Source organism: Urocitellus parryii, unplaced genomic scaffold (assembly GCF_045843805.1).
Source record: "Urocitellus parryii isolate mUroPar1 unplaced genomic scaffold, mUroPar1.hap1 Scaffold_83, whole genome shotgun sequence".
NCBI lineage: Eukaryota > Metazoa > Chordata > Mammalia > Rodentia > Sciuridae > Urocitellus > Urocitellus parryii.
The window spans coordinates 618,668-627,236 of NW_027554189.1; the positions used below are offsets into that span (position 1 = coordinate 618,668).

Genomic DNA, 8,569 nt, shown 5'->3' on the forward strand with positions numbered 1-8,569 from the left:
CATTATCAGTTATAACTGCTAACAATTTTGCCCTTTTACAGAAGAAAAACCTGCCTTCCCATGTTTTCTACACACAGGTGTGAAAGCTGTCCTCTAGGGTGACACATCAAGTTTATCTTCTGCTGGACAAATATTTGACAATAATAGTTAGCTAGAAGAATGAGTAAGAGGTGTGTAAGTCTGGTAATTCAAACAGGAAGCCCTGAATATTTGGATTTTGGCCCAAAGCAGCATTAGCTAAACATGCAATCTCAACAGGCAGGTGGCTAAGACTGAGAGAATTTGACAGATGCCTGTGATCCTAGGTGGCAGCCTGGCAGGGTGATGAGCCTGTGGACAGACAGAGGGAAGCCCCAGGAAGGCGGGTGTAGGCTTGTGCTGCAGAGTAAGATGTGGGTCCCTGCAGGGCAGGACCACTGTGGGGAAGACCAGCTGGCATGCACGTGATGAGAGAAAGAACTTGGATGAACACAGGCATGGCTCTGGGGACTGTGTCAAGAACAGAGGCCTGAAGTGGCCTCCAGGGAATCACCTCCTCAGGGGGAAAGTGGCAGAAACCAGAGGAGACATGAGCCCCCAGTGCCACAGACAGCTGAGGCCTCGGGAAGACAACAACGCTGCTCGTGGCTGGAGGTGGTACAGGAACTGAGACTGCAGAAGGCACCCAGGCTGTGGGAGTGATGGTGACGAAACAATAAGCTTCCTGATGAGCCCTGGGTTTAGCTTTCTTGGTTGCAGTAGCAACTTCATTACCTTTTCAAAGACCCCTCTCCAGATCCAGTCGCCTCCTGAGACTCTAGGGTTCAGAATGTCAATTTGCGGATGTGGACCTAGCTCAGCCTGTAGCAACCCCTGCAACCAGGGACCATGTCTTGCTTGTTGAATGTTGTTTTTCACAGACTCTGCCTGAGCCCCAGACACAGTCGGCCACTGACAAGGAACAATGGTCTGGAGCCAGGCCCTGCCATACCCTTGTTTGTTCTGTGGACCTCTGATTACTTTTTCAGGGCCAAAAATGCAGCTGGAGTTAATGACTCTTGGTGAACCACAGAGTAATTGTGAATGAAATCTATTAAAACTCTGGAAGTTAATTATTGATGTAATTTCCATGTATAGAATGATAATCTTCTTTTTTTTCCCCTGAAAGCCTCGTTAGATTTAGATTTCTTTTTTCCTCTGGGCAGTAGATACGAATGATCTCTAGGAGAGGACATTAATAATTCAACATGGTGCATCATGGGCATTTCCATACAAATGTGTCCCTGTCAATATCTTCAGAGGAGCAGGTGGCACCTGGCACATTCTTTCACCATGAGGTCCTCTGGAGAAGGCACAGGCTCCTCATTCAGTGAAGAAATTTCCTTTCTCTACATTTCCCAGTCTTCCAGGGTCAGCGATAGGACTAGAAACCAGCAGGACACAGTCCTGGTCCTGCAGCAGCCCGGAGCCTGCAAGAGTAAGCAGCCATGTTCGGATCTCAGCCACGGCCTGCTAAGTAACTTGCAGAAAGGGACCAGGTTTGGGCACAGAGGACCATGCAGCTGGGCTGCCATGGAGGGGGCCACGGTGAGCAGGAGGAGGCCACTGACAGTTGCCCTGAGATTGCAGGTGGAGGAGGAGTTTGCTGGGAGAGGAGGATGGGAAAAAGCATGAGACCAGAGGACTTGGAGCTGTGAAAGGGTCTTGAAGGCAGTAAGAAGTGCACTGTGGGTGATCCAGAATGGCTCCGGGGTCCCAGCAAGGACTGCAGTGTGGGTGATCCAGAGGGAATCCAAGGTCACAGAAAGGACTGCAGTGTGGCTGATCCAGAAGGCTCCAGGTCGCTGGCTTTGGCTGGTGGAGAGGAGCCTTGTACTTGAGCTCAGGCATGGAGACAGAAAAGGATGAGTTAGTTAGGGAATATGGAGTTTCTGGAACTTTTATTCCTGAGAGGGTTCCAGGGTAAGGATGGAGCGAGGCGTGGACGGGCATCACAGTAAACAAGGGAATGCTGAGGTCACAGCAGCTGGTACTGGACAGGTTGACACGGAGGAGTCAAAGCCAGAGCAGGTGACCTGTGGAACAGGGGGAGGCGGGCAGCATAGCCGGCCTGGGAAGACAGGCAGCCCAGTGGCCGGGGCAAGGAGCCAGGAAGGCCATCTTCAAGGAGCTAGGGGAGAGCAGGAGAGACCTTGAGACAGGAGTGGTAACAGTGTCCAGGGCTCGTAGGATCCGTGCTGTGAGGGGTTGGAAATAGTCCACTGACTGTTGGAGACAAGCTCAGCCTAAAGACGGAGTTGGGGGAGGAAAAGCCACTGCAGGGACTGGCATGCACAGGGGCTGAGAGGCTGGGGAAGGTGCAGTGTGTCGAGGCGGTGGGCACGAGAGGCAAGGTGAGCAGGGGCTGAGCAGGCGGAAGCCCTGCCTGCCACAGTGCGCCGGGGTGGGAGGACGTGGGTCTGGAGGCAAGAGAGCAGGATGGGAGCCTCACAGAGAGGGGAAGGAGGAGAGGAAGTGGAGGCCAACAGGGATCCCTGCTCACCCTGGGAAGCTGCTGGGCGATCACCTGAGACCTGGCTGGGAGGAGCAGCCGCAGCAGGTGATGGATGGTTAGGAAGACAGTGAGATGAGTATAGTCAGAGACCAGAGTGCATGGGGCTGCGACCAGCAAGTGTGTCCAGAGCCGAACACAATGTGCCACTCATCCCTGGACCTTGGCCTCATGTTGCTCAGAGCTGACCACACTGGAGAACCGTAGGAGGAGGGACGCTGATATGGGCCCCACCGGGGTCAAAGGCAAGAGGGGTTGGGTGATGGTAAGGCATGGGATGTGCGGGAGGTGACGTCAGCGAGGTACTCCCTCCGGAGGTCAGGCTGGTAGGAGGCGGGGAGCAGAGGAGGGTCAGGGGTCCAGGTTGAAACCCTAGGTGAAAGCACAGCCTGGTAAGGCAGGCAGGAGACAGGGCGTGCTGGCGCTGGCATGGCGCTGGGTAATGTCGGGTCCAGGGTGTTCCTGGGGCTGGGGGTGGGGCAGGTGGGGGTAGAGAAGCCTGTCTCTGAGCTACATAATGTCCCTGTACAGACACTTCCTGCACACTGATGCCTGGCCAGCTTCCAGGGGAAGACGGGTGCTGACAGAGGGTTGGGCACAGTCTGCACAGTGTTCAGGGTGCTCCAGCCCCTGCCCCACCCACACAGCCTCCATGCCTCGGCCTGGACTCAGTCCCCGAATCAGCCCTGATGAACATGAGCAGCTTCTGAACCCCTCTTCTCCCACTCCCGCACTTTAGGGGATCCCCTGATTAAGTGTTAAATGGGCACACTGTTTTCTTCTTTTATTTTTTAAAACTGAAGCATGAGCAACTGATTCCATGGAGAGCGCGAGTGCTGTTCCCTCCAGACCACGGTGTGGGCAGGCGCCGGGGATATCTGTTTGCCAAAGGAGCCAGGTGACAGCCTGCCCCTCCCCCAGGCCGACTGCTCAGGAGGACCACCCTCAGGACATGATTGGGATTCTCAGGGTTCCCTGCCTCGGCTGTCTTTCTTTTTTTTTTTTTTTTTTAATGAGGAAACCAAATTTATTAATTATGGATGTTCCAACGGCATTTTATTAGATATTATGATAGTTTACGTTGACACCTGTTTGCAGAAAAAATTATATCCCTTATTTCTATTAAAATAATTAATACTTCTGCAAGGTAAATTTAATTCCTTGAAGTAGCAAATTTTCTAATTCTCCAATATGGCACAGTTTTATATCACTAATCAAAAATCATCTTTCTAAAATGTATATACTAAACTTGATGTAGACACAAAATTCTATATGCTCTGGTTCTTCATGTTGAAATATCTCAACTTCCAGAAATATGGTCACCATATCAAAAATGCCAGGGTTCTTTTCAAGGTTAAGATTTCAACAGAGAAGAAGAAAAAAAAAATATATATATATATACACAAATTTATTATATACAAAGATAAGCAAAAGAATATAAACTTTAGTCATAATTGACAGTTTTGAAAATTCTTTAAATTATGGTGACCTTCTCCAAAAGACATGGCCTTTAGAGTGGTGCCACAAAGCCATGAATCAGAATTCTAGGCAGTTTGCCCATAATAGCAATTTATACTGTAGAAAAGTTGGGTTTTGTGGGGGCTAATAAAGGAATGAAATGCTTTTATATCTAGGGAAAATCAATTAAAATATCCCTGAAGAGGGGCTGGGGCTATGGCTCAGTGATAGAGCACTCGCCTGGCACACATGAGGCACTGGGTTCAATCCTCAGCATCACATAAAAATAAAAAAATAAAATAAAGATATTATGTCCACCTAAAACTAAATATATATATATATATATATATATATATATATATATATATATATAAATTTTTTTTAATTCTCCCTGAAGGAAGGGATACTCTCAGGAGTATGTTTATCAGTAACAGTAATTTTAGACATAATCACTGAAAAATAGTTTAAGATTTCTGGGTAAAATTCTGGTTTTCTAATAATAAGAAAGGAAACTTTGTAGTTCAACATATGGTTTGGTGACAAATTAAAAGGGATAAAGTAAGCTGAGGAGAAGGCAACAGAGTTTATGGAAGAGGCAAGAAAATATAGATAAGTCTCATCAAGAAAATAAATGAGTTGGTCCTTTCCAAGGCCAAGTGTTGGAAATATTTATCTATGTAAGTTCAAGCCTAAAACAACACAATTCACATACGTTTTATATTTAATAATATACAAGAAAAATACTTTTCATTTGCTGTAGAAAGGCTACTTTATATGAAAAGCAAGAAACATACTTACTCAATAAAAATCCCAAATGAAATCCAACTTAATATATAGAAATTATAGGGATGACCAAACAATTGATTAAAATTCAACTACATTTACTGTACTGTCTTGAAATATTCTACTCCTTTTTAATCTGTACACAAGGCTCAAGTTCTAGGGTTTCAGGTTTTATTTTTGATTTTTCTTAAAAATATCAACTCTCAAATTAACTAAATATTTATCTGGGCTCGTAATGGTAATCTGCTCTTTGTAACAGAGTTCTCTGTAGATTCTTCCACTATTGACCTCTCCACTGGGTTAAAGCCTTTGTTTTCTTTGTCTTTTCCATGTGATTTTTTATGCTGGAAAAACGGAACCCCACCACTTGAAGAACAATCCACACTGGTATCTACAGATGGCTCTTGATTTAGAGGTTCTTCAATGTATTGCACCAGAACTGTCTTTTCTTCATCCATGTCCTGATTATTTTCTTCTTTATTGTTTTCTGAACAACTCATCATCATTAACAGCTCAGGCTGATTCTTTTTCAGCTGATCAAGGAGCTGTTCACGTGGTTTGGTTCTTACTAATGTTGATGGGTATAAATAATTCTTTCTCTGTGGTGTTGTGCCTGTCGGGATATCCAGTTTCAGATCCTGTTGCAGAAAGCAATTAAGCTTAGATAAACCAATTTTTATACTTTCATTAAGCTCTAGACTTTGTTCTATCAACTGCTTTTCATCAGTGGTTATCTGATCAAGAAAAATATTATGTTGGTTCTCATTAGCTTCTTTATGTCCACTTAATTTTTCAGTGATCTCTGAACTTGAAGTCTCACAACATTGGTTTACAACCTCCAACATGTTCTGGAGTTCCTCTTCCCTTTTATTTAAGCAAGATACCCACTGTTCAGAAAAACAAGCTGTGCTTGTAGTCAGAGACTTGCATCTCTGTTCAGTCTCTTGAAATATTTTTTCCAGGTTACTATTGAGTGTATCACAGTGTTTCACAGACTCTTCAACCAATTTTCTACCTTTTTGGTTAAAATGTCTGAGTTCTTGAGACAAACCATCGGAATCAGTACCAAATTTTTTACTGTGAAAAGTTGTTTTGTTGATTATATCCTTAGATTTCTGCTCTGTATTTTCTTGGACATTCCTGAGTGGTTTCTGGATGTTTTTACACTTTTCCTCCAAAGTACAGAATCTCTCTGCCCAAAGATTGATTAACTGGCAAAGCTCCTGTGAATGGGATTGTTTTATGGTATTCAGGTCTTCACTTAAGTTTTCACAAAGTGTCTGTGATTCAATCAAGGAGGAAACTGTATTTTCTTGTAGTTCATGTAGATTGTTACACAATGTACTGAGAAAGCCATCCATTTCTTTTTTCTGATCTTCTATCTTATCAGCCACTGTCAATGAAGTCTTGAAACTGTGCTTCAGTTGACTATTGATCTCCAATATATGCACCACAGCAGGTTTTAAAATTGTCTCCAGTGAACTTAGAAGGCCAGTTGAAAATTCATTAATAAATTTCTGCAGTACAGTTTTAGTTTCTGCTGCTAATGATTGTTCTTCTAATATCATATTAGAAATTTGAGAAATATGAGTCGACACATTTTCTGGAACAGATGTGAGAGATCCAAGTGCTACTGTAGTAATAGTGTCTAACGCAGAGACACTAGAAGACATCAGATTTCCAAACAAAGTCTTGTGAACTTCTAGCACGGCCTTTTGTTTTGAGCTGCCATCCTTAATTAATTCCTCCATATCATTAAATAGACTATTCAGGTTTTTGCCAAAAATATCTTGAGCTTCTGCATTATGTTGGTCAATTGCCCTCTTACGATCCAGTTTGGAATGGAGACCAGATACATCTGTTGTTGTTTCTTTAACTGTGTTGAGCAACTTGCTGGCAGTATCATGAAGTTTCTCTTCAGTACTTTCCAAAGCTGATGAGATATATTCTTCTTTAACAAGCTGTAATTTAGTTTCTTGCAAATGTTTTTGAGTGGTTTCAAGTTCCTGTGTCTTATTTTGCAGGTCAGATTTACATTGGTCAAGTTCATTTTTATTATCCATAAATAACTCTGTAACCCTATTTAGTTCCTCCTCAACAGCACCAATTTTTTCAATCAATTCTACAATTTGTTCTTCTTGAACAGTTAATTTTCCATTCATGGCTCTAAAATTTTCTTCAGAAATGTATACTCCATTTTTCTCACGAGCTGCAGCAAGATCTCGTTTCAGACGCTCTATCTCTTCTGTATATTCCTTAATAAGAGCTTTTTTGGTGAGTTTCTGATTAACTTCAGGCTTATTCAATATGTTTTTTGCTCTATGAGCATATTCCAGTGTACTCAGAGTTTCCTCAAGATTGAGAGATGCAGGAGAAATTGTTGCAATGATAGATGTTCTTGTTCGGCCCCCTAGAGAATCTTGGAGGATTCTAGTTAGTTTAGATTCTCGATAAGGAACATGAGGTGTTCTTTCTACAAGAGCAGTAATAACTCTTCCCAAAGTCAACAGAGATTGATTGATATTTCCAGCTTCCCGAGCTCTCTTGTCAACTGCTCCAGAACGACCAATGTTTTCACTTCCTGCAAGATCAACCAAGTTCAACTTTCCAATTTTAACAAGTTCTTCTCCGTCAATTGTAGTTTCTTTCATATGTATTGTAACAGAGAAAACTGAGTGGGAACGACTAGAGTATGCATTCATCAAAGTTGCTGCAGTTGTTCTTTTTGCTGCCCCCTTCTCTAAAATTTGATAGACTTCATCCTTGTTATGTACAGTAATTTCTTCTAAACCTTTGATTATCACTCCCCTCTTGTTGCGGGGATCATCAAACATCTGTAGTCTCTCAGAAACATCAGAAGATGGATTAAGAAGATCAAAAAGTTCTTCATTATAGATTTCCAACAGGGACACTTTGACTGAAAATTCAGTACCATTATCAGTAAGTTTCTCAAAAATCTGATGAAGGGTTCGAGGAATTATACCAGCCAAAGGATCCTCCTCCCAGGTATATGTTCCATTAGGTGACCTTTCACCTTCCATAGTAAAGGTTTTTCCAGTACCGGTTTGGCCATACGCAAAGATAGTACAATTATAGCCCATAATAACTTCATCCAGAATTGGACAAACAACACTGCGGTAAACATCGATTTGTTTAGTAGATGCTCCAAAAACCATGTCAAAAGTATATGTCTTCCTTGAACTCTTATCAGCCAATCCTCCAGTTCGTACACTAACTTCTTTTCGAACGTGATCACACTCCACTACTGAATGGGCATTAACTTTCCGCTCTGCCAAATTAAATGGTCTGCATCTCACCACCACCTGAATGTTCCTCCCTTTCTCCTCTTTCTTCTTCGCGGAGGAATTTATCTGGGACGCCATGACTGTCCCCGCCAAAAAAATCAAGGCCTGGCGGCGGACTAGGGGGCTGTGAGGCTCGAAGAGGTTCGGCGACCTATGCGGGCCCACGTGCTTGCCTCCTCCGCCGGTTGCTGGCGCGGACAGGAGGACCGAGGCACGCAGCTAGCCGTCCTGGATCTCCACCCAGGACTCTGACTGGCGGTGGGTGACCTGTCCCGCACTAGCCGGACAGAATACCCAATCTTTCGGCTGTCTTTCAACATGAAGGAAGGGAAGTGGCCTAGGAGCGCCAGCCTCAGTCAGGATGCTGGGGGCACCTCACCTCATCCAGGTGCTGCAATGATTTGTCTGTCTCAGCTACAACCTGTCAATAGCCTGCGCCACTCTCAGCAGGCTTGAAGTGCCTAACGTGCTTGGCACAGGGTCCCTGGAGTGT

At 44.1% G+C, this 8,569-nt stretch overlaps 1 pseudogene; it reads right to left on the reverse strand.

Annotated features, from left to right (window-relative positions):
• Positions 1-4,983: 4,983 nt before the first annotated feature.
• LOC144253001 (kinesin-like protein KIF11 pseudogene) lies at positions 4,984-8,154 on the reverse strand (annotated as a pseudogene).
• Positions 8,155-8,569: the final 415 nt, after the last annotated feature.